The sequence below is a fragment of the Rosa chinensis genome, chromosome 1, assembly GCF_002994745.2.
Source record: "Rosa chinensis cultivar Old Blush chromosome 1, RchiOBHm-V2, whole genome shotgun sequence".
NCBI classification, from domain to species: Eukaryota; Viridiplantae; Streptophyta; class Magnoliopsida; order Rosales; family Rosaceae; genus Rosa; species Rosa chinensis.
Window position 1 is genome coordinate 25,988,242 of NC_037088.1, and position 27,427 is coordinate 26,015,668.

A 27,427-nucleotide genomic window follows, 5' to 3' on the forward strand; every position below is an offset into this window, starting at 1 on the left:
AAAGATATGCTGAGCTTTTGATTGGTACTTTCTGGTATTCTGATAGCTATATATACCTATCCTCAATTGCTTTAATGCATCAATCTACAAGAAAAGAGATATAGAGGCAAAGGAAAACAGAGAGAAAATGACTTGCTTCTTCTCAAAAGGGTATATTCTAGTCATTCTCCTTTTAGCAATTTTCTTGGTTAGTGAAGCTCAGCAATGTCATCCAAGTGGAAGAATCAGAGGAAGGAAGCCCCCTCCTAGACAATGTAACAAGGAGGATGACTCTGACTGCTGTAAAGCTGGAAAAATGTACCCAACCTACACTTGCTCACCACCAATGTCCGGTGACACCCAGGCATGCCTCACTCTCAACAGCTTTGAGGCAGGTGGTGAAGGAGGAGGCTCATCCGAATGTGACGGCAAGTATCACAATGACAACACTCCAGTTGTTGCATTATCTACTGGATGGTACAACGGTGGATCAAGGTGCCTTAACAACATCAGAATTAATGGTAATGGGTGAAGCGTGGTGGCCATGGTGGTGGATGAGTGTGACTCTACTGAGGGATGTGATGCAGACCATGATTATCAGCCTCCTTGTCCCAACAACATTGTTGATGCATCCAAGTTTGTTTGGAAAGCCTTTGGTGTATCTGAGGACAACTGGGGTGTCTTGGATATCACATGGTCCGACGCTTGGTTACATTAGAGTTTCTCCAAGTTGCTTCTTATTTTCTTTTTAATTTGGGGTTTTTGATTCTGCTTATTTTTGTTGTATATCTGTGTCTATGAATGTAGGATGTATGCTATGTACATTATAGAAAGTTAATAGAGAAGACTTCTGTTTATGTGAGCATACTAAATCCTCTATGATATTTTACTTGAAAGGATCTTGTTGTGGAATATAGAACAATATCAAACATGGACTTGATTACTTCTATGTTCTCTAATAAAACTGAGTGCCAAGTCATTTATCGAAGTTAATGCATCATATGTCCCTTTCTGAAACTTGCATATTCATTCAATAACAAGATCTCCATTCTTTGTATAATTTTAGGAATTGTATGTATGCTCGACAATCCAAGCACAAAATTAAAACTTTTTTTTTTTAAAACCTTTTTTACCGTAACGACTCACACACAAAAATCTTCAAAAATAGCTATAATCATCACCTTTAGTAATCAATGATTGCTATTGATGTGATTTGAACTTGGATGGGCTTAATATTTGTTAAAACACTAAACCAAACCTGCAAGTCCTCAACATACATATTACCAAGTTTGTATGTAGATCCTCCTTTTCTAGGAAGTGTTACATTACCCAATCAAGTTGCTCGCGCCTCCTCTCTTCTCTAGCCACCAAATCCTATCTTACTAAGATCTCATTCTGTAAATGCAATTGTTTATGTTAGAATTGCGATTCAAAAATTCATTCAAAACTCAAAACTACCAATGGTCTACCTAAGGATTGAAATATCTGTGATATTTCTGATATATCTTCTTATATCTCTCTTTTTAGAGGGATCGATATATCATAGGGGGAATTATCTTCCACAATTTTTGCGAAATTTCTCTAATACCGCCAAATATTCTCGATATATTAAATATCTGGGATATATTCTCAATAAAATGAAGAAATATTTGTACATTATGACAAAAAATCCCACAGCAAAGCGCAGGCAAGTTTTCTAGTATATATAGAGCAGTATATGCTACATATGATAAATTTTTTATTTTATTTTATGGATTAATTTCAGTTTACCTACTCCAACTTTAGGGCAATCTTCATGTTAGTCCCTATTCTTTTTATTTCTTCAAGACTACCCCTGTACTTTCAATTTTAATCAGCCGTGTCCAATCCATCCAAATCTTCTTTCAAGTGATGATGTGGCAGAAGATAGAGTTGCCAAATTCCTATAGTGCCCCTCGTCAAACTTAAATGAAAAAAAGAAAAAAAACTAATCATTTTCTTCAATTTTCTTGGTTCTTCAATCTGCATCTATTACCGTTTTTGAGAATCTATAGAAGCAGAAACAACCATACTATATAAGGTCAGAGTTAATCCCTCCATTTCACTTTAACAAAACTTAGTCCCAAATATCCAATTACCAATCAACCCAAAATCCTAACTTTTTGCAGAAACTAACAGGAACATGAACCCCAATTGATTTAGATGAAGCAAGAAAATATTGAATCTAACCAACTCTCAATTATCAAATATCCAAAACTTCATTGAGCCCAGATAGATTGAACATAGACAAAACCCAATGTCCAAAATCTCATATTTAAACCCACAAAGCATGCAACTTGAGAATAAGAAAACAAACAAAATTGAAAATGAACAAAACCCAGGAGAAAAAATCTAAAATCTTTACCTAAATTGTGAACCCCCATAGCTAGGAACAATGTGATTTGAATCACAAAAACACATTGTAGATGAAGAAGCAAAGGAAGACGTTTCCTTATACAACAAACCCTCAAAACAATGCAGTATTGTTTCTATTAATGCCCGTCAAAGCAGAGTAGGAAATCATGAGTCTCCGGCGAGCCTGCTTGATAGAGATGGATGGAGAAGAAAGTTGCGTCTACAGAGAAAGTCGTGGTTCGAAGAAATTCAATGGCTGATTTCGACAGAAGGTTCTTGAATTCGAGCTCCAACTCTTCGGATTTGAGTTGCGGAAGTGGGTTTTCTTCATCGGAGTCAGACTCCATGTACAGATCGAGATCGAGGTCATCCTCTTAATGCTACAGCATGCTGAGGCCTAACCCATCCGAACCAGTGTCTTATCGACTCAACCCGAAACCCATCGGAAGCCGATGCAAGAAAACGGGTTCTTGAAGACGAAATCGAAGGCGTTGAAGATTTACAGCGGCTTGAAGAAGGTGAAGCAGCCAATCTCACTGGGTGGAAAACTCACAGTTTCTCAATTCCATTTTCAACGCCGAAAATGGAAAGAAGGGAAACCCAGCCTTGTAAACAGACTGGGATTGACTCTGAGAGACTAGGTCAAAAACTGAAGAACTAGAGAGTTGTAGAAGAACCGAACACCAAGAAAATTGAAGAAAAATATTAGTTTTTTTTTTCATTTAAGTTTGATGAGGGGCACTATAGGAGTTTCACAACTCTGTCTTCTGCCACGTCATCACTTGACGGAAGATTTGGATGGATTGGACACGGCTGATTAAAATTGAGAGTACAGGGGTAGTCTTGATGAAATTAAAAGATTAGGGACTAACATGAAGATTGCCCTAAAGTTGGAGTAGGTAAACTGAAATTAATCCTTATTTTATTTTATTCATGCAGATGCACCTAAGTTGCACCTTCTCTTCTTTACTCTTACATGCTTTGAGAATTGTATTTTTTTTTCTTGAACCAAGTAATCAATCATTCATCTCAAGCCAGAATGGCACGGTTGCATACATTCCCTTGCCAACTCTAGGGCAAGTTTAGGAAGTGGTATGTTAGCACCACTCATTAGACAACCAGTGCTCACTTATTAAGAGAGAGCCTATAAAACTATGAAAATAAACATAGTACATAGACGCACCCCAAAACATAAAGAACAACATGACGATTAGCTGAGACAATCCTCCTGGATCCCAAATGAGAAAACCACCAGAGTTATAGCTCATCAGTTTGGTCCATGAAAGAGCCCGAGTCCAGAAAACATTCATACTTGTTGTGGATACCCAGAGCTCTTTGGACTTCAGCATCCATACTGATTTGGGCCTCCAAAATGTTCTTGTCACCCCACCATAGTCAACCCACAACTTCTTCTTTGGACACCCAAAGCTTAAAAATTGTATTGGGCCACAGAAATGATCTGGGCACCCTGAAATTGGATTTGGGCATCCCAACTGATTTGTGTACCCCATAATTGGGCTCCCCATCTCCTTCAACTACTCCAGCCACCACCAATACCGTCGTCGCCGCTTGTATCACATCAGCTTGCACGCAAACCTCTGTCTGCACCCTTGCCACCATCTCCGCATACACACCCACTCTAGCGGCCACCATCGCCGTCACACATACAAGCTGCAGTCGATCTCATCTCCACCCTGGATGCTGAGACATGTCTCTCCACATTTGCATTAACACCAAGAATCACCAAGAATTCTGAATTTGAGATGTCCCTGACTCGATTGATTCAGTCCAATCACCGATTTCACCACCATCCTCAGGTCCCAAAGTTTGACAAATCAGAGACCCGAATCAAGAAATCCACTCTCTCCTAAGAGCAAGCCACCAATGCAGCTTGGAAAAAAGCGCACAAGGCTCGTCCCTTGAGGTCCGTCGTGATCTGGACCAAACTCAATCCGATAAGGATTAGAAACCTTGAAAGTTGTAGAACCTTCGTGTTGTTGGGTGGTCGCCGGGAAGAACCAATGTTGGAGGGTTGATATTGGATTGTGGAAGGTGGAGCGGGTTCTCCACTTAGGATGGAGACCAGCAACGGTCGCCATGTTTGGATCACCGAGCACAGGCGGCTAGGTTTTGGAAGCGACATTTTTACTTTAATCAACTAATAATGGATAAATAGGTTCTTTGATAACTGTACGAATGAATGAATGAAGAAATATAAGGCCAATTAAATGATGCCGCGTAAAACTAAAACATCATTTTGTATTTTTACTTGTCTTTTTTGTAACCTTTTATTTTAAGCCATGTAAAATGAAGCCACAAGCAACTGTCAGCCAACCACTTACCCATGGTGGTGTCACCGTATTTAGCTTAGAGAAACAAAAATGTGGAGTGTTGGAGTTGCCAACACCAAAACTCTCAACTCTTTTTTTGATTTACACCCTTTAACCCCATGGATTAAAGCTCTATTTTTTTTGGCCGAAGATTAAAGCTCTTAGTTCATTGGGATAATGACCGATTACACAATTTTGGGGTTAACCGCCCTTACCCAATACTCTAAGAGATTGTCCACTTACACAATATTTTATATATATTTTTCCCTAATACCCAATTAAGTTTTTTTTATTATTTTTTATTTATTTTTAGGACAATTTTGCCCTCTCATTCTTTGTCACTTAGAGAGAGAAGTCTTCGGAGACTTCACTGAACTCCAGTCGCCAGACTCCTGTCACCGGTCGCTGGAAACCTCGTCGAATGTCTCTAAAAACGGTCGACGAGGATCTCATAGGTCACCTGAGAATATTATTGTCCCCAAACAAAAAGTTTATTGCCCCCCAATAGAAACATTATTATCCCGCAGTAGAAGGTTTATTGCCCCCCAATAGAAACTTTATTACCCCCCAGTAGGTTTATTGCAATAGAAACATTATTACCCCCTAATAGAAGGTTTATTGCCCCTTAATAAAGTGTTCATTTCCCCAACAAAACAATTACAACAGCTAATCATTAGTAAAATCAGTCATGAATCTACAAAATCTACCAAACAAATGCTATTCTAGTGCATAACTGGAATATATATATATATAATAAAAAAAAGGACAGGATGTGATCATTGCCCAGCATGTTAAAGCTGATGACATGACTCTCATCTTGATGAAGTACTTGTAGGCTTGGGGGTTGTCGAAGCGTCGGACTGGACCACGACCACACGGTAGTGATCGAAGCAACGATCTTCTGCATCACTGCAGAGCGGCACTTGTCAGGGCCCACCCCGTGCTTGTGGTAATGTGCCACCGCATCGGGGATCAGGGCGTGCTGCTTCTTGATCAATATGCCCTTCTGGATCTGGTGCGGAGAAGCCGAAATCTCCATCCCCGACCGCCTCATACGTCAATCGCCATCCATTCCTCATCTGGCATCTTCAAGGCTGATGGTGGTTGGTGAACTTTGCATCTTCGAGGCTGACGGTGGTCGCTGAGTCAACTTGGCCAGCAAGGAAGAGAGAGAGAGAGAGAGAGAGAGAGAGAGAGAGAGAGAGAGAGAGAGAGAGAGAGAGAGAGAGAGAGAGAATAGATCGAAGAGGGAGGGGAGAGAGAGAGAGAGATGAGTGAAATTTATTAATTAAAATGAGGGCAATACTGTCAATAGATGTTAGATGGGTAAATGAGAGTAAAAAACTCTTAGTGGATTAAGTGGGCAATTTTTAGGCTAAAATTGTGTAAATGGTCATTATCCCTAATTCATTTGTGTATTATCATTCAAATAAAAGTTTAACCTCTTTTCTTTGGTTTTAGAAAGCCACTTTCACAATTAGAAAAATATATGATTTCGGACTATGGTACTCGTGGTGATCGGGGTTAATATTATTGGTTCATATGACATGTACTTGTTGTTGACTGATTCCCATAGTTTAACTGTTTTTTTACCCCTATAATGGTCACCACTAAATTCAAATTATATTATTAACTTGGACGGCCACATGACAATACCATGTGATAATCTCAGACCACAGAATAATTACTCACACACTTCACTCTCTCCCATCACGCCATGCCAACGGAAGAGAGGTCCATTTCTCTTTCATTCACAATTTCACGCTTTATCCATCTTTTTGTTACATTTTGTTTTTCTATTAGACGGCGAATTGATGTCAAATAAAACTTATAAAATTTTATAATTATATGTTCGAAATGTAAATTATTGTGACCAGCAATTAAATTCATGATATTGTATTTAGGACTAAATTCAGTAAAAGTCCCTCGAACTTTAGGCCTAAAATCACTTTGGTCCCTAACTTTTTTTTTTAATCAAGATGGTCGCTGCGCTTCCAATTTCCATCAACCTAGTCCAAAATTTGACTTTGACTCTAATTGTGACGTCATACGCTAAGTTGGCACCGACAAGCATGGCCCACGGTTCAGTTTTTGACTCTTAGTTTGGACGAAATGTCCAAACTGAACCATGGGCCATGCAGATAAATGAGACCAATAATGAAAGTAGCAGAACAAGACATCCCGTGATTCAGCTGGACTAGACATTCCGCTATTCAGTAGAAACACTTTGTAACACAAGTGCGGACATGTTGAGCAACAAGCCGGGTCCATGGGTCTATAGGTGTGCTGACGCTACGACTTTAGATCCGTGTATCTTGCACCCTTGCAATTTACTCGAGGATTGAAATATCTGCGGATATTTTATCCCCTAATATCTCCCTTTTTGGAAGGATCGATATATCATAGGGGTAAAATATCTTAGCTTCCATCATTTCTGCGAAATTTCTCTGATATCGTCAAATCCTGATATATTATATATTTGGGATATATCCTCGATAAAATCAAGAAATATTTGTAAAATTTAATAATAATAAATAAAAAACTCAGTTATTCACAAAAAACATACATTATGGAATATGGAGGTTATATCAAGGTGCAAAATTTTTACAACAGTTTCTAATTAGGATATGACCTAATAAAGAGGTAAATTAACCTGTTTGGACGGAGAACGAGAAATTGGACACGGTTGTGGAAAATTGACAAGCTTGGGGGGTAAACTGATTAAATTGAGAGGACAGAGACTAACATGAAGTTACCCCCAGACCTCAGGAGTGTAAACTGAATTTAATCCTTTAATGTTGCCCATATGCTCTGCATCACTCTCCCATCACTCCATGCCAAGGGAAGAGAGCTCCATTTCTCTTTCATTCACAGTTTCACACTTTATCCATCTTTTTGTTACATTTATTTTATTAGAAGGAGAATTGATGTCAAATAAAACATATAAATTTTTACAATCATATGTTCGAAATGTAAATTATTGTGATCAACGATTAAATTCATAATATTGTATTAATGTTATTAATCGTTATTAATCAAAATTTCATTTTCTCCTAACTATATCCATTATTTAAAGTTTGTTAAAGCGCTCATGTGATGTTGACATGTCGTGTTATTTTGCGTCTGTGTTAAAGCACGGTCCTAGTATTTAGGCTTTAAACTCTGTGCTCTTACTCTTAAGTGCCCTCTGTAGACTCCTCCTTGATACTTGATTATTTTCATAATCCTTCTCTTGTGCCTTGGAATCTTCGAGTTTGGTAGAATAATTGTTTGTTCAAAATCTCTATGATGACATTTTGGTCTTCTCACATCTTCCGTGAAGGGAATAAAGTTGCATATGCTTTAGCAAACTATGGTTCATCTTCTTCTGAAATGGTGTGGTGGGATTCACCTCCTTCATTTATCCTTTTGCAATACGAGAATGATCGTCGGGGTCTTCCTCAATTTCGTTTTCGTTAACTAGCTAGAATTTCATTAGGCTTGTTTTTTGGATTTGGAGGTTTAGGTTTTTAGTCCCCCTCCTTTGTATTCTTTTTTCTTTTAATCTCATGGAGTGGTAAGGGTCGAGTGCAAATTGATAAGGGTTCAGATAGGTTTGGGTAACAGGAGGGGGAGAGGTGCTATTTTTACACAAGTAAATAAAATATTTTTTTTCTTATCATTTCTCCAAAAATAAATTCAGTGCTTGAATTAATTTCTTTTTGTTTGGGTGGAATTTTCTCATTCAATGCAGAAGGTACCCTAAACGGTAGAGGTCCCATGAGACATTAAAAAGATTCAATATAAGTATTTTGTTTTGAATTAAAAAAAAATTCAGTATTTTGTGAATGGAAAAAAAAAAGGAAAAAAAAAAGGTTTGTTTTGTAAATAAATTCAAATTTAAATAAAATATCTAAGTTATAATTTAAATTTGAATTTTAGTGTTTTTTAATGAGTCGGTGGCCAAGTATTACCGTTGGGAGCCCCAAGTTAAGGTTGGAATCCAGAAGGATAGACGGAAAGGGGTCTATATATTTCCTAATCCTTATCTCCACTTTCCATTCTTTCTCTGATTCTCTGCTCTGCTCTTGTCTTAAGAAAAATTTCCCAATTCTCGATCTCTAGGCTCTAGCTGTTTGTTCGTTAATTACTTTCGATCTCCGTTTTCTTCCATGGCGCGGGTGATCCCGTTTTCTTCCATGGCGGCGGCGATCCAGAAGAAACCAGAGTCGCTCCAGTACTGGAGGGATTTCTTTGCCACTGCAAACAACTCCACCATTTTCAATATTCTCGATCACGCCATCACCGTCGCCGCCTCTGATTTCCCGGAGGAGTTCACTCGCCAGAGGACTCGAATTCTCGATTCGATTCAACGTTTGGGTTTGGGCGGCGGTTCTGATCTAGGGTTTTGTGCTGGTGCTGCAAGTTCTGGGTCCGATCAAAAGGCTGAGCAGTCTTCAAAGCCATCGCTCAAAATACGCATAAAGATCGTGAAGCGAAATGTTGATGGTACCCTGATCGAACCCAGTTCAGATGAAGCGAAATTGATCAAGCCCTATTCTCATGATCTGATCAAGGCCGCACCCTGTGTTGGTGTTGGTGATCAAGCAAAATCGATCAAGCCCTGTTCTCATGATCTGATCAAGCCCGCCGCACCCTGTGTTGGTGTTGGTGATCAAACAAAATCGATCAAGCCAAAGCAGCCGTGTTTGGATGAAGCGGCTATTGAGGCCAAGCTTCAAGCCACAAAGAGAAAGCTCCAAGATCGATATCAAGAAATCGAGAACCATAAGAGGCAGAGGAGGATACAAGTCTTAAACCATCTTCCCAGGCAAGACTTCAGGATTCGATGCCCTGCTGCCACTGCTAAACCCAGACTTGGAAACCATTGGAAACCAGTACAAAAAATCAGAACATAAAAAAAATAATAATAATAATAAAATAAATAAAAAATAAAAATAAAAACTGAAAATCGGAAATGTTGACAATATTAATATGAAAAAATAACTCTATCAAGGCTTGACAAGATTTGAAATCAATGTAAAAGAAAGTCCAAAAATCATACCTCAAGTCCCAATAAAATGAATAGAGCGAGTTAACAATACTGGACATTGATCACATAATATTTGGCAGAAAAAATGACATCATTATATTGAACAAGCAATGAACTAAAAGCTGCATAACACAACTGACTTCTACAAACACAAGTACATATGAAAAGTTGCTTGTAAGTGTCAGTTTTGCAGATACATGTGGCATTTGCTCAAATTTTGCAGTACAATGGTGAATTATTTGTCTTCATGAGATTAAGATCAAAAGGATTATCTAATCCAATGCTCAAATTTTGATGATTCACCATTAATCGAGACAGTCTGATTATATGCAATGAAAACCATTTTCAAATAATGACGCAATTCATTGAGTGACTTACCTGGACATGAAGACTTAGAAAGTGAAGAGGCCAGGAATGCAGGTCATTGTGTTGAAATAGTGTACAATTGTGGCTTGACATTATCCGAATACAGAAAATTTATAATTGAAAACGATATCAGTAACTTGATATTTAGGCTATTTAGCATATAAGACTAACTACTTTTTTGAATTTTGAGGATTGGAAATTCATTGCCTTTTACTTTATTGAGTTCAATTGAGAGTCTGAGAGCAGAATTCTAATGTTTTGCTCGCTCCATCATATGAATTTATATTTGTGATTGTGGTTGATAGTTGAAAGTTGAAGAAACTGTCCATTCTAGTTAAAGTTCAAAAGACGAAGTAGAGATAACTCGACATCAAGATGTACGTAGAAACAAGCAAAGGCCAGTGGCGTTGCATATATGCTATAAAGTGGCTCCGCCACTGGCTGGCCATTAGTCTGATGTGAATCACCAAATCCAAACCCAACCATATCACATCAAGGAGATTAAATTGCAGTACTAAGACCAAAAGAAAAAGAAAAAAAAAATGAAACAAGAAAAAACCAGCAATATATTTTCACTAAAAAAATTGAGTGAATCAATATAATTTTTTATATCAATGTATCTACAATGGTTTTGATTTTCACTTTCATCGGCCGGGTGGGTTGTAATCAACGCAAATAATACCTGGCAAACAATAAGACCTCAAAATGCTCAGTTTCCATCAAAAATTCAGAAACCATCTATAAATTTTCAACAAATTAATGAGCATTTTAAAGGCATCTTAAAGGCTGCAAGGTCTTTAATGACTTGTACGGACTCCGGCCGTGCTTTAGCATATTTCAAGTCTGTTTCGCATCCCCAAACATGAATTGCAAGTCAGTCTCCGACACTTGGGAGATGACTGTTGCAAATTTGTTTTTGAACCAGTTCATGACATCGTCCTTCTAAATGCTTCTGAGTCGTTCTGCTTCCTGTTTTGTATAGTCAAACATATACTTGCAGATCAACATTTTTTTGAATAGTTCAGAGCTCGAGCATTAGAAAGGTCTAGGCAAAGCATTCCAGCAGGCAGAGAAGATATATACACTACATTTTATCGGTAATCTGTAACCAATATTGATTGGTTTCATAATGGAGTGATGGATCGATCTTTCTCCAATAGCTTTGCAATTGGCCCAGCTCTGTAATTCTCAAAAGAGGCATCATCCAGTCATTGCTGCAAATGCGACCACATTTTAGTTATAAGAAATTCCGTGTCCAACAATCATATTTGATATATCATTTTCCAGATGCTCAATAAGAAAACCACACGAGTTAAACCAAGTACGTGAGCATAACAGAATAAAATCAGATTCCCATGATCAAGAAATGCCTTGTACATTTCATTATGGCTCCTCAAGTTGCAAGATCCTATAATCTTGGTTTTAAAAAGTGTATACATAGTATACTACAGTTAACAGTACATACTTCTGAAGTGTTTATAAAAAAGATTGGGTAAAACCGTAAACTTGTATTATTATTAATTTATTATTATCTTTTCGCTATTTGGGGGGAAAAGCCTTTAACTAGCAGTTTCAAAGGAACCTTGAATGCTTACCAACAACTCCTCCAGTCTATTTATAAAGTTCTCCACTGTCCCTTGCAAGCAGATTGGGATGTACTCAGCTGACTGAACATAAAAATAAAATCCAAATATATTGCAAGTAACCCACGGGCCACAATGAACAGTATAACCTAGCTGCTCCTTCGTCCTATTTCCAGATGTACAAGTACAATCGTAAGACTATACATCAAATTATAAATTCATCCAACTACAATGTCACATACAAATTCTATAGCTAATAAGAGTAAATGTAATACTCTCAGACTCGATAAATTACCATAGCTAATTGAAAAGTGGTTCCACCACAATTTCATTGAAAAGATCTATCAGGGCTCTCAATCTGAGGGACTCGATCCTCAATTCTCTCTCAATTTGAAGCTGCAATGTGAAATCAAAACCAAGGGCCACACGTAAGCCAAAGGCACATTTATATAGAAAACCAAAAAAATAAATAATCAGTACTTATTCACCGAAATTGTATAGAAAACCTAAATCACCTAATTTGTTTCAGACTTATTCTTCACACTGACATCTCTAATGAGGTTAGCAGGAGGAAGACAAATACACTGTTCACTATGCATCAGTTCAATTGGAAGTGGTTGTACACCAAAATTTGTTTTAAATATATCTGAAAGCCTGATTGCTTCTTTTTCTGACAAATTTCCATGACAGAGGCCTTCAATGTACACCCGTGCATATTGAGGAGACAGTAAGTTGAAATAATTCTATCCCTTTTACAGGAAACTACAATATATAATCACTAGACATCACATCTGACAGCCAATCTCCAATTCCTCCAGTATTTCTTACCACTCTCTACTTGATGGTTACACATGAAACTGGAAAAAAAGGAAATCAACAATCCTGGACTGTTTGTGTGTACTGTACCTTGGACCAAAGCTGAGGAATAAATGACTTCACATCAGAAATAGAAAGTCCACTTAAAATGTGCAACTTCTCATCAACATCATACAATCTCTGGAACAAAACTTGCACTCTTAAGTATGTAGAGTGACTCAGAGGCTGTGTTCTTTAAGTTTCGCTCCATATCTTCTTTAATAACTTGTTAAGTGTACCTGTCATAAACAAGACCAAAACCAGCAAGGTATTCTTATCTATATGAAACTTAAACCAGACATAGAGCGGATAGCAGGGATGAATGTCTAAGCATACCATAAAACGATCAGAAATTGGCATGAAACTTTTGGTTGTTTTCAGAATCTTTGACAACAGAGCTGGAAGCTTGTCATTGAAACCATAGACCCTTAGCTCCAGCCTGTCAGTCGATACAGATACCAAAGTTTCCAGCTTGGCAACACTAGCCTACATGCAGAGATAAGTCAATGAGGACAACCTGACCAATATTTTTCTACAAAATCGAGTATACCCTTCATAGACATCGGTATACATTTCTTTAGTTCTCAAAATTAGCTACGCAAGGCTGGGGAAGACTACCATTATAAATTAAATTCAAGATCAAAATAAGTGAGTTGTCAAGAATGGAGAGAGAACACATTTGTAATTTATAACTTGTATGATAAAAGGTAACAGCAGGTTTAGGGAAACATCGGTAAACGTTTCTTTAGTTCTCAAAATTAGCTACGCAAGGCTCAGGAAGACTACCATTATAAATTAAATTCAAGATCAAAATAAGTGAGTTGTCAAGAATGGAGAGAGAACACATTTGTAATTTATAACTTGCATGGTAACAGCAGGTACTTTATTTGGAAGTTACCTAAACCAATTTTCTAATTTTCAAGTCTGTACTATAAGTTACTATAGAATTTAGGTTCCTCTAGTGCACAAACTTGGATGCAAACTACACGGAGATTAAAAAAATGATCGAAATGCAAGAGTCTTCAACCCCCCCCCCCAACAAAAAGAAAAAAAAAAAGCATTAAGCACCAGCCATTAAAACTAAACCACAAAGGACTTTGTCAATATGAGATGAGGTAATAACCTGATAAACAATCTCATTCAGCTCATCTTTGAGGAGGGATACTATAGTTCAGTCAAGACACAACTCTTCATATTATCATATCCACCCTTGGGATTGATGAGGAAATAAGTATTTTGCCCGCAGAAGTTTTCAAGTACCATCAAGTTTGTACCAGAACTTCACCGATGGCTCATCCAGTAAACATCTCGGAGAAGCTGTATTTGTAGTATCAAGACCATCAGAACAGATGGAAAAATCAGTAGGAATGAACTCATTCTTTTCTGGGAGATGCAATGAAACATCAATTTCTGGAGGGTCCTTCCACAAATCTATCAAAGATGGAGATATATCTTCCTCAATATAATGTGACCCAAACCAAGGTTCGCATCGGAAATCTGAAACAGTTAAAACAAAAACACGGAAATGTCAATGCTTAAAATTTGCTTCACTTAGTATAACCCAGAAAACAAATGCTTATGGCATGAGTTAACATATACATAGACAGAGAAATCATGGTCCACTCTGAGTCACAAATAATAAAATTACAAGGGATAACACGAAAAAACCATCTATGAGACACTTCCTATAATGATGCAATGAGAAACACAATCTAAGAACACCAAAACAATATAATAGAACAAGATATATAAGAAGCATCCTTCTTCTGTTTGGCGTAAGAGACAAATACCTTCTGACTTAAATGAGGGCTTTGATACAACATCAATCCTCATGTTTTCTGGTCTAAGGAAATCAAGAACATATTCTCCTCCCAAATCTTGTATGCATAGGACCCATAAATAACATGTTCTGCTGCATAAATTAGTAAATTTCCTGCAACATAAAGACGTTTTGACATTGGTTAACAAGACATGAACTTAAGATTCTAAGATATGTATTTTATCAGGGGTGAATCTGGTGATACCATCTTTTAAAATATGTCTACGAAAAGATGTGTAATTTAAATAACAAAACAAACCTGCAAGTTCTGAGGCATAATCATCTGAGGCTGCTCCTCTGTAAATCTAAAATCCATGTTCCCAGTATCCTGCAGTTCCTTAAATATCCATTGTTGTGGGGACACTTGATGCAATAACTTTATGTATCGGTAGACTAAGCCAATTATATCAAAAATCTGCAAGATAAGTATCGTAGATGGAAAATGAGAATTAACAAAGATGGAGCAGATTTTGATTCACTGGATCTGTTCAAACAGTAAATTAACTGATGTTTTACCAATACCATGCATATCGAGAGAACATTGAGGCGTGCATTTATAAAACCAATAATTTCTCAAAAATTTATGTAGGATTGCAATATCATAGACTAATGTTTATTCCCATGACAATAGACAGACGCAGAAATGGAATAGTTATTCTTCTACCCACCAAAAAAAGGAGTTATTGTTCTAACAAAAGATTCTTGAAGACAAAATATAGATGCTACCTTATCCAATCCAGAGTCAGTGAGATGAATGTCCATGCGAAAGACATACGCCAAAAAAGAATGATGCATCCCGTCATCCCCAACACCAGCAGCCAGAGATGTTGCTCACCCTTTAACTTTGAAATAGAAATGCTAACTTCCCCTGCCCTCTGGGAAACACAAAATATAGTGCTCAGTGTTAAAAGTCAGATAATCACTGTATAGTTGGATGAAAAACAATCACAAGCACACAAGAGTGACAAAATCTAATGCAGGACAGATGCCAGTCAAAAGAAATATACTACACAAAAGGGTGACAGCAAAGAAGCATTCAAGCTCCTTTCCTTGGATCTAAGCTAAGTTAAAATTTTCAGAGACATCTACTTCAAGGAGTCACAAGACTCATAACTACTGCCTTTTCCTTAAAAAGGAAAATCAAATTCTCAACTTCACATTCTTTTATCCAATAAAAACACCTTGCACCCTGCATAGGAACAATGAATAAAACTAGCTAATAATGGTCAACTTACCATGCCCAAGGAGATGAGATAAATAATCTTCTGATTTCTTCAAATAGTCTTGACGAAGGCATGGCAATGTCCATGTTAAGTGGAGTATATGAACATCTTTAATAGCCTCTAGCCTGTAAAGTTTTCCAGCTTTCCAAATTGGACCTTCAGCCTTGAATTCCAGATTTACTGGGGGACCTTTTTTGACGTTACCAAACAATTCCAAAACCCAATTCTCGAGTACATCAAGAGATTCTGCATCGAGTACAATATCACAATGAATATATATTTTGACATGTCCGGAGCATTAAAAAGCAGGATATTATATGTCAATGTAATGACAATGGCTCAATAACAGCATACAAAATTCCATCTACATTATAATAACAACTGCCAAAACACTATGATTTCTAACGGCCCAAGGCCTCATTAACAACTGCTAGTGAAATTATTTTCGGATTCAAAAGCCAAAATATACCCTAGATCTCTCCAGCACTTTTGCCTATTTGGAATTCTCACTGTGATTTCTAACGGCCCAAAGGCCTCATCCAAAAGTGCTAGTGAAATTATTTTCGGCTTCATAGGCCAAAGAGTACCATAGATCTCTCCAACGCATTGCCTATTTAGAATTCCGGGTATCAGAATACTCACTATGAACACCATTACTGACAAACCCACAATGCTTAATTGTGTTCTCCAACATCAACCTCTGGTCCTCTACAAGTTCCCAGAATCAAATAGGATGATCAACAAAAAGAATCCCTGGCCTAACAAATGTAATCTAATTGAAATTTACTAAACAAATTTAAATTTTCTGCTACTGGCATATCTTTTATTCAACTTTTAAAAGACAATGGTAAAAACAAAGAAAACAACAAGACAAAGAGATGAAAACTTTCACCTCCACCTATTACAACTAGCTTCATCAATTCACCATGGTAATAATCTGTGTACAATTTCAATATTTGTTCCCGCAAGTTGATCCCTTTTTCCATGGCAACACTCAAGCTCTTTTTATTCCCTTCATGCATACACAGCTACAAATAGTTGCATACATTATTATGTAATAAAGATCTTACTTGAGCAAAAAGAAACAGAAAGATAAAAGTAAAACCCCAAGATTTAAGTTTTACCTCATGCGAATCTATTAAAAGGGTGATCAGGTGAGGCTGTATGGCATTGAAGTTGTTCAAGGTGGCAAGCATTGTTCTGCAGAACCTGGTTAAACTCTGCATTCCATTTTGTTTAACATAGAATACCATTCAGCAATAAGGAACTTGTATATTGTTTAGCAAAACTGGGACATTTCTTGAAGGAAAGACTAACAAAAATCAGACAAGAGTGGCATGCACCTGAATCTGCAGCCTGAACCTCCTGCTCCATGGCTTCATTTTTTACAAGGGGTGAAACAAAGAACTGAGAAAATATGATAAATCAAAGAGCCCCAGTAAACAGAAGTCAAGTTACTGAAATAGAAATGTAAAGAGTAAAAATGAAAAGTTATGACGGAGGGAAATATATTAATTGCTACGGTAACATATGCCATGAGCTCTTAGTAAATCTCAATTTATGATAAAGAACGCAAAGGAGCATGTGCATTCCCAAAGATTTGTGATTCAAAACCAAGTTAACTAGCAAGAAGAAAATACTCGATTGCCAAACATACCTCATTTTCATTTGGAAATTCTATACTCCCCATAGGGATGGCAAAAATCCCCAGCGGGGCGGAGCTCCATTGGATACCCGCCCCTAATGGGGGGCGGATTTGGGGACAAATGGGGAATGGGGATGGGGATCCCCAATCCCCGCTATCTAAGATTGGGGATGGGGCAGGGATGGTATTGTGATCCCCATCCCCAAACCCGCCCCAATAATATATATATATATATATATATGTTATAAATATTATATAAATGTGGTTGTCCACTGTAAATACTCATTAGTTATGTCCTTATGATGTAAACACTACTCCTATATAAAGGGGTCTAATGAGAATGAAATACACACTTCTACCTCCTCCATACTCTGTTTCTCTTTTCTATCTCTACATTTTTCTCTAGTTTATAACACGTTATCAGCACGAATTTGCTCTTATTTTTCTTCTTCTTCTTCTTTGAACTCCATGATGATCCGCAAGCCTTATGGTGCAACATAGTTGCTTATGACCAAGGCTAATGATCTATGAGTTTTTCTTCTTTCTCTCCTGGATGAATATCAATTTTCTTTATGCGATCATTTACATATATTTGTATGTATCTTTTATACAATATAATTGTTGGAAATTTATATTTCATATACAACAATGAGAACTACATATTCCATTGCTCAAGACTCGAGTCCTCTGACTGAGTAGTCTTAGAACCTATGGTTCTATAGACATCACACGAATGTTTTTCTCGTGTGTTCCCTATGGGATCCATTGTTCATATTTATGAACTCTTCGAAACCTTTGTTTCGTATATGAATTTTTCATAGAACATATTGTTCTAATAATTATGGATCCTAATATATCTCATCTTTTCTCTTTGTAGAAAGATGACGCATCTAACAAAATTGGATTTTGATCCTCTTAAAATTTCTGGCAAGAACTATTTGATGCTGAAATTTATCTTATGGCAAAAAACCTTGGAAATTAATGCCATCAAAGTTGACAATAAGTCATCTGTGCAAGATCCCGCCAAACCTATGATTTTCTTGCGTTATCATCTTGATAAGATCCTAAAAGATGATTACCTTACGGTGAAAGATCCACTTGAGATTTGGCAAGCATTGACTGATCGATTTGCTCACCAGAAAACCATTGTTCTATTTAGAGCATGATATGAATGGACGCATTTTGCGCCTTCAGAACTTTAAATCTGTCACTGATTTTCAATTCCGCTAAACATATGATTACCTCCAAACTTAAATTATATGGAGAATCTGTCAGTGAAGATAACAAGCTCAAAGTCTCTGGTTTGTTTGTGGACAATGGAAAACATATTGATTACATGATCAGCGGCGGTTTTCTTGACACCGATAAATTTTAAGCCTATGTTTAGGCGTTTTTTTGTCTCTATTTATTTTGTTTAGTCATTTTAAGCCTATGTTTTGGCATCGATTAAACGTAATTACATTTCATTATCTTTATAGTTTAATCACATTTATTATGTTTAAATTATCTTTATTACAATTCTTTGATAACTGAATTTGTCATGAGAATTTGTTGCAAGAGTTACAATTATCATGATAATATTTTTAATTGCCATTATCTTGTAGTTATTGTTATTAATAACTCATTTTATTATCAATTTTATTACCATCCGGTATTTATTGTTAAGTAACTCATCTTATTACCATTTATTATTTATGATTATTTTTGTCATATCTACCTCATATGATTATGTCGTGTGTGAAAAAATAACAAAATTATTTTTCCATCGCTGGGACTTGAACCCAGGTCTTTTTGGATGCGAACCAAACATCCTAACCAACTAGACTACAACAAATTTTTGATTATTTTGTTATAATGTTATATTAATGCATGTATCAATTATAGACTCTAAATGAGTACCCCTCTATTTTTGGCATATGGTACTCACATATTGGTATCAACAATATCAATTATATTTTCAACAGAATCGAGGTATGTATTTTCATGAGTTTGACAACATCAATTAATTTCCTCTTATTATCTTATCTGATAATTTTGGACAGCTACCCCAAATAGAGAGGAGAAATTTGTTGAGGCAGCAAAGCAATTAAGAATTCCAAGCACTAAAAAGTTGGAACTTGATTGCAAAACTAGGTGGAACTCTACGTATACTATGCTTAACACTGCAATGATATATAAAGATGTTTTTCCTCGTCTGAAACATCGTGATGCTTTATACAAATTTTCCCCTAGTGAAGATGATTGGTCAAAGACGAAAGAGATTATAGACAAATTAGAAATGTTTTATGATGCAACAGAGCTTTTTTCTGGGACTCAGTATCCTACAGCCAATCTTTATTTTAAAAATATCTGTGCTATTAGAATGGCAATATATGATTGGCAGGAATCAGAACAGGTTGAGGTGCAAGCAATGGCATCAAAAATGCGTATGAAGTTTGAGAAGTATTGGGACACAATGCATGGTTTGATGGGAATTGCAAGCATTTTGGACCCAAGGTACAAGATGAAACAGATAGAGTTTTTGTGCCCTTTACTTTATCCCCACAGTAAAGCAACTGCATCAGATGAAATTGAGAGATATAAAAAGATGCTTTATGACGTAGTCAAGGAGTATCAATCTAGATCTAATCATAGTTGTGAAGCATCTCAAGCTCCAATCTCTTCCTCTTCATCAAGGACATCTGCACTTAAACTTGATTTGGTAAAACAATTAGATGTCTTTGTTTCTTCTTCTGCTACCAATACACATGTTAAGTCTGAGTTAGATCATTATTTAGAGGAGTCTCTCTTACCTATAAATGATTATGATACTTTTGATATATTGTGTTGGTGGAAATCAAATGGAATTAAGTATCCCACTTTGCAAGAAATTGCTAGAGATATTTTAGCAATTCCTGTCTCGACTGTTGCTTCGGAATCTTGCTTCAGTACTAGTGGAAGGATTATAAGTTCTCATCGTAGCCGACTCCATTCAAAGACAATAGAGGCTTTGATGTGTGCTCGAGATTGGTTATGGAGTGAAATACAAGGTACCGAATAATGATACATTCACAACTATAATTTTTTCTAATGTTTTGCATTTTGCTGACAACTGTTTTTTTTTTTTTTTACGAGCAGCATCAAATTCTGAAGAATCTAGAAGAGTTAGTGTTGAAAATGATACTGAGTGTAATGGTGAAGATGAGGTAAATCATATTCATATTCATACTTCTTATTTTATTTGATTAACTTGTGGCACGATAACTACTACAATTTACTGACCATGTTTTCCTTGTTATATTATTTGTTGAAGGGTTCTTGCAATGATTTAGAGAACATCACATTATTCGAATAAAATGGGCATGCTATGGAGACTTTATCGAGACTTTTTGTTGTTTACTAAGATTGGGATGAGGAACTTTTTGACTTTTGTACTCATTGAATTATGATTTATGAATTTAATTATATTTTAGTTTTATTTGTTGTCGATTTTAATTTTAAAAAAGACCATATAAAAAAATTATTTTATTTATTAATTTTTTGTTGGGGATTGGGGCGGATTTGGAGGCCTAGTCCCCAATGGGGATGGGGATGGGGAATCCCCAACATATTTTTATTGGGGATTGGGGCGGGGATGGGGGTAGAGAGTGACCCCGGGGATGGGGATGGTATTGTGATCCCCATCCCCAACCCGCCCCATTGCCATCCCTAACTCCCCATGAAAAGCATGTGTTCTGCACGCACAACCTAAGTCCACACATCAAAAATTTAACCACGCTTTGGTTGAGCATATGCACACTTATAACACAGACCTAGAAAGTGTGCAATCCCCTGTGCCTCAGGAGGGTCAGAGAAGCTGCCTATTCCTACATACATTGCTGTTGCTGCCTGCAAAAACGAGCAATCAAGTTCACTTATCCAATCAAACAAAATGCTAGTACCCAGACTTAATATTCACCATTAATTTCAACTTATCATTCTCAGTAATTATACTTGGACATAAGAGAACCAAGCACTAAAGCAAAAGCTCCATCCAAATTAGCTCAAGAAACTTAACATTTGTGTGATAAGGAATGATGGTGCCATCTACAAGTAGTAACCAAGCATTGATATTTAAGTTTGTGTAATTGGGTTTCGATCCCACAGCCATAAAGTTCCAATCTTTTCCAACCTATATGCATTTTCATCAACCTAACACTGATTTTATCAAATTCCAACAACTGGGTTGTTTTCTATAATAAACTCCAATAAAAATTGGGCATTGCATATTTTGAACACAAATCACAATACCCACCTTGTTAGTCCGAGAATCCCCTCCCTTTTTCTTATTCAGTTCATCTTCATCCTCTCCTTCACTATCGTCGTCTTACTCAGAGCCCTCGGAGAGTTGGGATTCTCCAATCTCAGGATCGTGAACTAGCAATGCAGTGACGCCATTCTCGAGCTTGATTAATCGGTACAGGCGTCTGTCATTTCGAGACTTCAAAACGACGTCGTCCGATGAGAAAAAGTGAAGATTGAACTAGTTATCTATGCACCGGCAGGAGTCTCTATGTTAGTGAATTTTGTCCCATGCACCTAAGGCTGTCAATTCCGACACGACCCGATAACACGACTCGAAACTCGCACGAAATAAAGCGGGTTGAACCCGCACGATTAAAAAGCGGGTCAGCCGTGGGTCAACCCGCCATGACCCATTTAATAAATGGGTCGGCCACGGGTCAACCCGCCAACAAGAAATGAACCCGTATAACCCGATTATGTTATACTTCTTGAAATTTTGGACATTGGGAGAATTTGATCATAGGATTAGACAATTTGAAATATTTTGCTTTATAATTATTGAATTTAAATATTTATGAATATATATATAATTATTTATATTCTTCGTCTTGTGGAGTTTTTAATGAATTTAATCAATTTATGCATTTTTTTAGTTAAATGGGTCACATTCTTAACCCTTAAATGGGTCATTTTGTCTAACACGACACGATCTATTTGTTAAATGGGTTAAGCGGGTTGGAAACGGGTAACCAGTTTAATAAATAGGTTGGGTTTGGGTTTAGATTTCTGACACGATTATTAAATGGGTTGGGTTTGAGTTTGTATCTTGCGACACGACAAATGCCTTGACCCGACACGAACCCAACCCGACACGACCCATTGACAGCTCTACTGATGCACCTACCTAGAGAACTAGTTATCTTTATTGTTTCTTCTTTTTTTCCTGCTAAGCAAAATATTTTGCGTGTTAGCTGCTAACTAGAGTTCCATGTAATTATATTGATTCAATTAGCTTTGTATAATTGTGGGAGTTCTTATTTCCATAAAAGTGGTTAAGAGTGTTGATGAACTAAAATAGAATGATGAAACTATTTTATTTAATAATATAAGTTTAATGGAAAGAAAAATTTAAGTGCCCCACCTATATTAAATTTCTTGCTCCGCCTCTGTCTCTGGCAACAGTGCAGTCGCGGGCGGGTTACGGGTGGTCGTAAAGGGCTCAACCTGTTATAACCTATTAAGACGGGTTATAATGGGTTTAGCCAGATGCACTCGTGCTGGTAACCAGTTGGAACTCCACTAAAGTGTTGTTGTTGTTTTTTTTTTTTTCTTTCTAATCAATTACCCATTAAACCGTAAGAGTACTATTAATTTTGTGAAAACCCTAAGAGTGTTCTCTACACGCATCCAAACCCTAATACCCTTGATGGCGGCACGGGCTGCTCTTCTTCCTGTGCAAACGTCAAACCATCATAGCTTCCATTGAGGATGTCACAGAATCCTTTGCTGCATATCTTGCTTTAGCCGGCAACGAGATCATCGATTTGTCTTGACGTATTGGGGGGTGCACAGCGCCGCCCAAAATAATCGTCCTTCTATCCAAGCCTTTGGCAAAACAACCCGCTTAGCTGAATGACTTAAGACGATTTTTAAGAAGGGTGTGGGTTCTTGACAAAGGCTTCAAGATCCAAGAGGTTGAGCACAACAAATTTGTGTTGGCTTTTGACCTACTGCAAGATCATAACAAAGTCTTTCGGGGTGGATGTTGTTTGGACCCAAAATGAACATTTTGGCCGGACAAGGCACGTCTTGGAGAAATTGAGCCAATGCCAGTGGCTCAAGCTATATATTGTCGACAAGTTCGAAATATATATTTAGAGGCTAAATAAAGCCTACTATGGAAGCATGAAAAGTCAACTTTAGCACATTTTCCTACTTCGGCTAGGAGAAACCGACCTAAACAAGGAAGGAGGGGCGGCAGACTAACCAAATGAAATCAAAATGAGCTGAAACTTTTCAGATTCATTATAGACAGGCCAAGGATCATTTCTTATGAAGAGTACCAGAGCTAGTTTTTAGTGGAAGGCCTTCAAACAATTAGTCCAATTTTCTGCAGAAGCAAAACTGGAAAACTGGACCTGTAAGAGGTCCAGCAATATTTCAGGCCCAACCACATGGAAATAAATTCTGAAATTTTACCACAGTAATCTACACTCATGGTGGATAATTTCATATGAAGAAGTCGAAGGCTCATTATGAAGTCTTGTTGGAGAAATAATTGAAGGAATAAAGGGGCAGAAACTGACCTAAAACCAGCTCAATATTCACATGTTCATGTTTCCTACCCACATGAAGAAAGCTAGATGCTTTTCTCTTTTTCCTTGGATATATTTTTCTTCTATAATCTCTTTAATAGATCATCATCACTTCTATGTTTCTGCACTTTCATGCTTTGCTTTCATTTCATCTTTTCTCTATCTTTTCCATATTTTACAAATCACTTTCATACTCCACTTTCATTATTTTTCTTCCACTCATCATTTCACTCTTCTTTTTCTTCCCTATATAAACACCTTCTCCTCTCATTCTAAGAGACACATTCACAACAATAACATCTCTAAGATGATCTAAGTTCTCTCTAGAGCAACCTCTCTAAGAGCAACTCCTCTCCTTCTCTTTCTCTTACCGGTGATCACACTCCTAGTCCTAGTCTTCTCATAAGCCGACTTTCAGTGCCGCCAAACCCTATGTCAACGTACTTCGGTCCTAGTCTCCTCGGGAGCCGACGGTAGTGCCGTGACCACAACGGTTACGAAACCAGCCAAGCAAGGGTAACGCCCTAGCAACCCAGCCAAGCTAAAGTCACGCTTTAGCAAGATCTCAATACTTCCCGGTGATTTCGCTCTGCTCAATCTGCAATATTGAGTATCGATTGTGTGAACAAGAAGAAGCTCAGCAAAAGTCCTCACCACGAGGCACAAAGAATCCCACGACGAGGTTGGTGCTCTCCTCGTCCACAATTGCTTGAAAGAAGTCAGGTCAAGGGACACCCCCGACGACCGCACCCGAACGGTGCTGGCACGCCCGCGCAGAAAAGAGACTGTTGACCAGCTGCAACAAAAACTGGAGCCAAACATTTTGGCACACCCGGTGGGACTACATCATAAGTTTTTCTCTTGCAGCACATTCAACCACCGGGCTTCAAAACAAACATTTTGGCACGCCCAGTGGGACTACATCAGAAGTTTTTCTCTTGAAGCACATTCAACCACCGGGCTTCAAAACAAACATTTTGGCACACCCGGTGGGACTACACTAGAGTCTTTTTGCATTTGTTCGCCATCATTGAGATGCCAGGGGAAAATCTTTACCAAAAGAAATTCCTAAAGTGAATGATGGTCAATGTTGCCACCACTGGCGATACTACCATTAATGATGAGTTTATGCCTATTCCCATCCCAGAGGGGGCAAGCATTGAGGAACAGCTCGCGATCATCATGGCCAACATCGAGAGGCATAAAGAAAAGCGAGCCAGGGACATGGCCAGTTTGATCGCAAAAACAAAGCAGAGGTTTCGCGATTGGGACCAACAAATTGAGCAGAACGCTCGAGAAGCTAGAGAACAATTCCATAAGCCTTTCTTGAGCAGCGACAAACAGACCACTCAACATGCCGCGAACATCACATATGAGTTCACAACCTTACGCGAGGAAGGTTCCAGCTTGGCTAATTCGCAGCAAGGCGAATTGGAACGTCAAAAACCTGTTCGCGAAGAGGTCGTTTCTGAGACTAACTTGCCTATAGGTGGCAATCAACCTAAGGGTCTCACTGGTGAGTCACAGCCTTACACAGAGGCTGTGCATGGAAAAGGTCATCAACAAGATTGTTCTTCTGACAATACAATTGTCTCTGAACAAATATCTGATTTCTCCACTGATCAAGCCAAATATGTGGCTACTGATCAGATGCATGAGGGGCAAGATATGACCCATGATCATCCCTTTGATCAAGAGAAGTTGGCGACAGTTGGCGACAAAGCCGATCTTGGGACACCGTCATCTCCCAAATTACAATTGAAGATCATGTTTCGCCAACCAACAAAGATACTTGGGGGGCAAGATTACTCCTCCTACGAGCCAAATTTTTCCCAAGTTTTTGATGAGAAGTATCTTTGTTCTTTTCCTACAAGCTCTCACAGGAGGGATTTTTACCCTACAAATTTTGATACATAGGAGCTTGGAATGAAGCATAGATGGCCTCCCCCATGGTCTTCTAGAGGTTAGCCAAACGTGTCATTGCTAGCTCCTTGCTTTTTTGTTAATTTCCTATCAGTTTTCAATTGTTTTTTACCTTTATTTTCATAGTTTAAAAAAAAAAAAAAAGGTTGAATTTGGTAAGGGTTTGTGAATCATAACGGGATAGGTGAAGTTTCTTTTGTTAATATTGGTCTAAACTCCTTATTGGTGCCTAGTTCAGGTCCCTTAAGGTTAAGGGCGGCTTTTATTAACACTTGTTGAACTGTCTTCACACTTATGACCTTTCTCATCATAGTAAGTATAGCCTATGTGAAATGGTGTCTAGAAAGGGGACAACGTTCATGACAGGTTCTTGAATCCAGAAGTGCGTGCAAATGGGCCTAAACCACTATATGTGGGAGTAGCTCATGCCAAAATGGATTCTGCCTCTCTTGTTCACCCTCCCCCACCTGGCCATTTCAGTAAGGTTGCCCTAAGGATTTGAAAGAAAATTTGTGTCTAGGCGACTATACTTGGGCCGCATGTCTAAACCTTGATTCACATTGTCTTATTGAATTCAGCTACTTATAAAAAATAATAATATAAAATTTAAAAAAAAATTTACAGCTTTGTATATGAATTTTCTTTCTATTTTATTCAAAAAAGAAAAAAAAAGTCATAAATACAACTTTTCGGGGGCAATTCTAAGTGTCCCTACACTCGCGAAGCTACTAAGCCGAGTCAGCGGCTCCGGAAACTTTTTCCAGCTTTGCCCTCACAGGAAAGGCTGAGCTCAAGGGAAATGTAAGAGCCACCACCGTGACCACCACCTCCGTCGGAAGTAGTCTTCATGTTGCCAAAGATGTCCTCACTGTGCATGGGAAATAGTGGAAGGGTTTTAACCTCCTGGTGATCTTCTCCTCGTTGTTCCATGATGGATCCACCAACATCAGCAGAACTAGTTGACCCAAAATTGAGATTAATGGATCCACCAACAAGCCCTGATCTTTGCTTGGACACTTGAACATCCGAAGTGAGATTCTTCTTTTTCAGCTTCTCTCGAGCCCTTTGATTCTGGAACCAATAAAAGACGTTCTTGTTCTCGATCTGTCCGTACCATTTTAGCTGGAGAGTGATCCTCTGAACCTGCTCTACAGTGGGGGACTTAACTCCCTTGTCATCGTAAAGCTCCTTGAGGATTCTTATCTGATCTGTAGTAGGAAGCCACCTGGTATTACATTGCTTGCAATGCATGTTAGGACTACTCTCGGCGGCTTTGTTGCTTCCTCCATCCTCGGTTGGATGCCGGTTTTGTGGTTCCATTGATGATGGATTAAAGAGAATGTGAGAATGAGAGGAGAAGGTGGAATTTCGGGGCGGTATGAAATGTGAAATGTGAAATGTGAGATGTCTAGTTTCCCTATATGATTCTGATACCCCTCGGGGCGGTATTAGAAGCCCAATCATCCCACACCAAATGAAAAAGGTCATTGTTTACTGTCACTTTTCATTATCTTTATCTTATAACGATACTGACTTAGGCATCAGAACGTTGAAGGCTGGCAGACCCGGTCTTCCCTCTTACCTTTCTCATCTTGTAGATAAATGAGACCGATAAAGATAGTAGCAGAACAAGACATCCTGTGATTCCGCTAAACTAGACATCCCGTTATTCAGCGGAGTATGAAAGTGACCCTTGAACCGGCTCTAATTCATGCCAAGTG

The 27,427-nt window shown here is 37.9% G+C and overlaps 1 non-coding gene and 2 pseudogenes across 1 annotated transcript; 1 reads left to right on the forward strand and 2 right to left on the reverse strand.

The window, feature by feature from the left end:
* Positions 1-127: 127 nt before the first annotated feature.
* LOC112189553 lies at positions 128-697 on the forward strand (annotated as a pseudogene).
* Positions 698-10,623: 9,926 nt separating this feature from the next.
* Positions 10,624-16,973, reverse strand: LOC112163870 (annotated as a pseudogene).
* A 1,992-nt stretch (positions 16,974-18,965) lies between these two features.
* TRNAA-CGC lies at positions 18,966-19,039 on the reverse strand. Its single transcript has one exon. It is a non-coding gene; the product is annotated as a tRNA-Ala (tRNA).
* Positions 19,040-27,427: the final 8,388 nt, after the last annotated feature.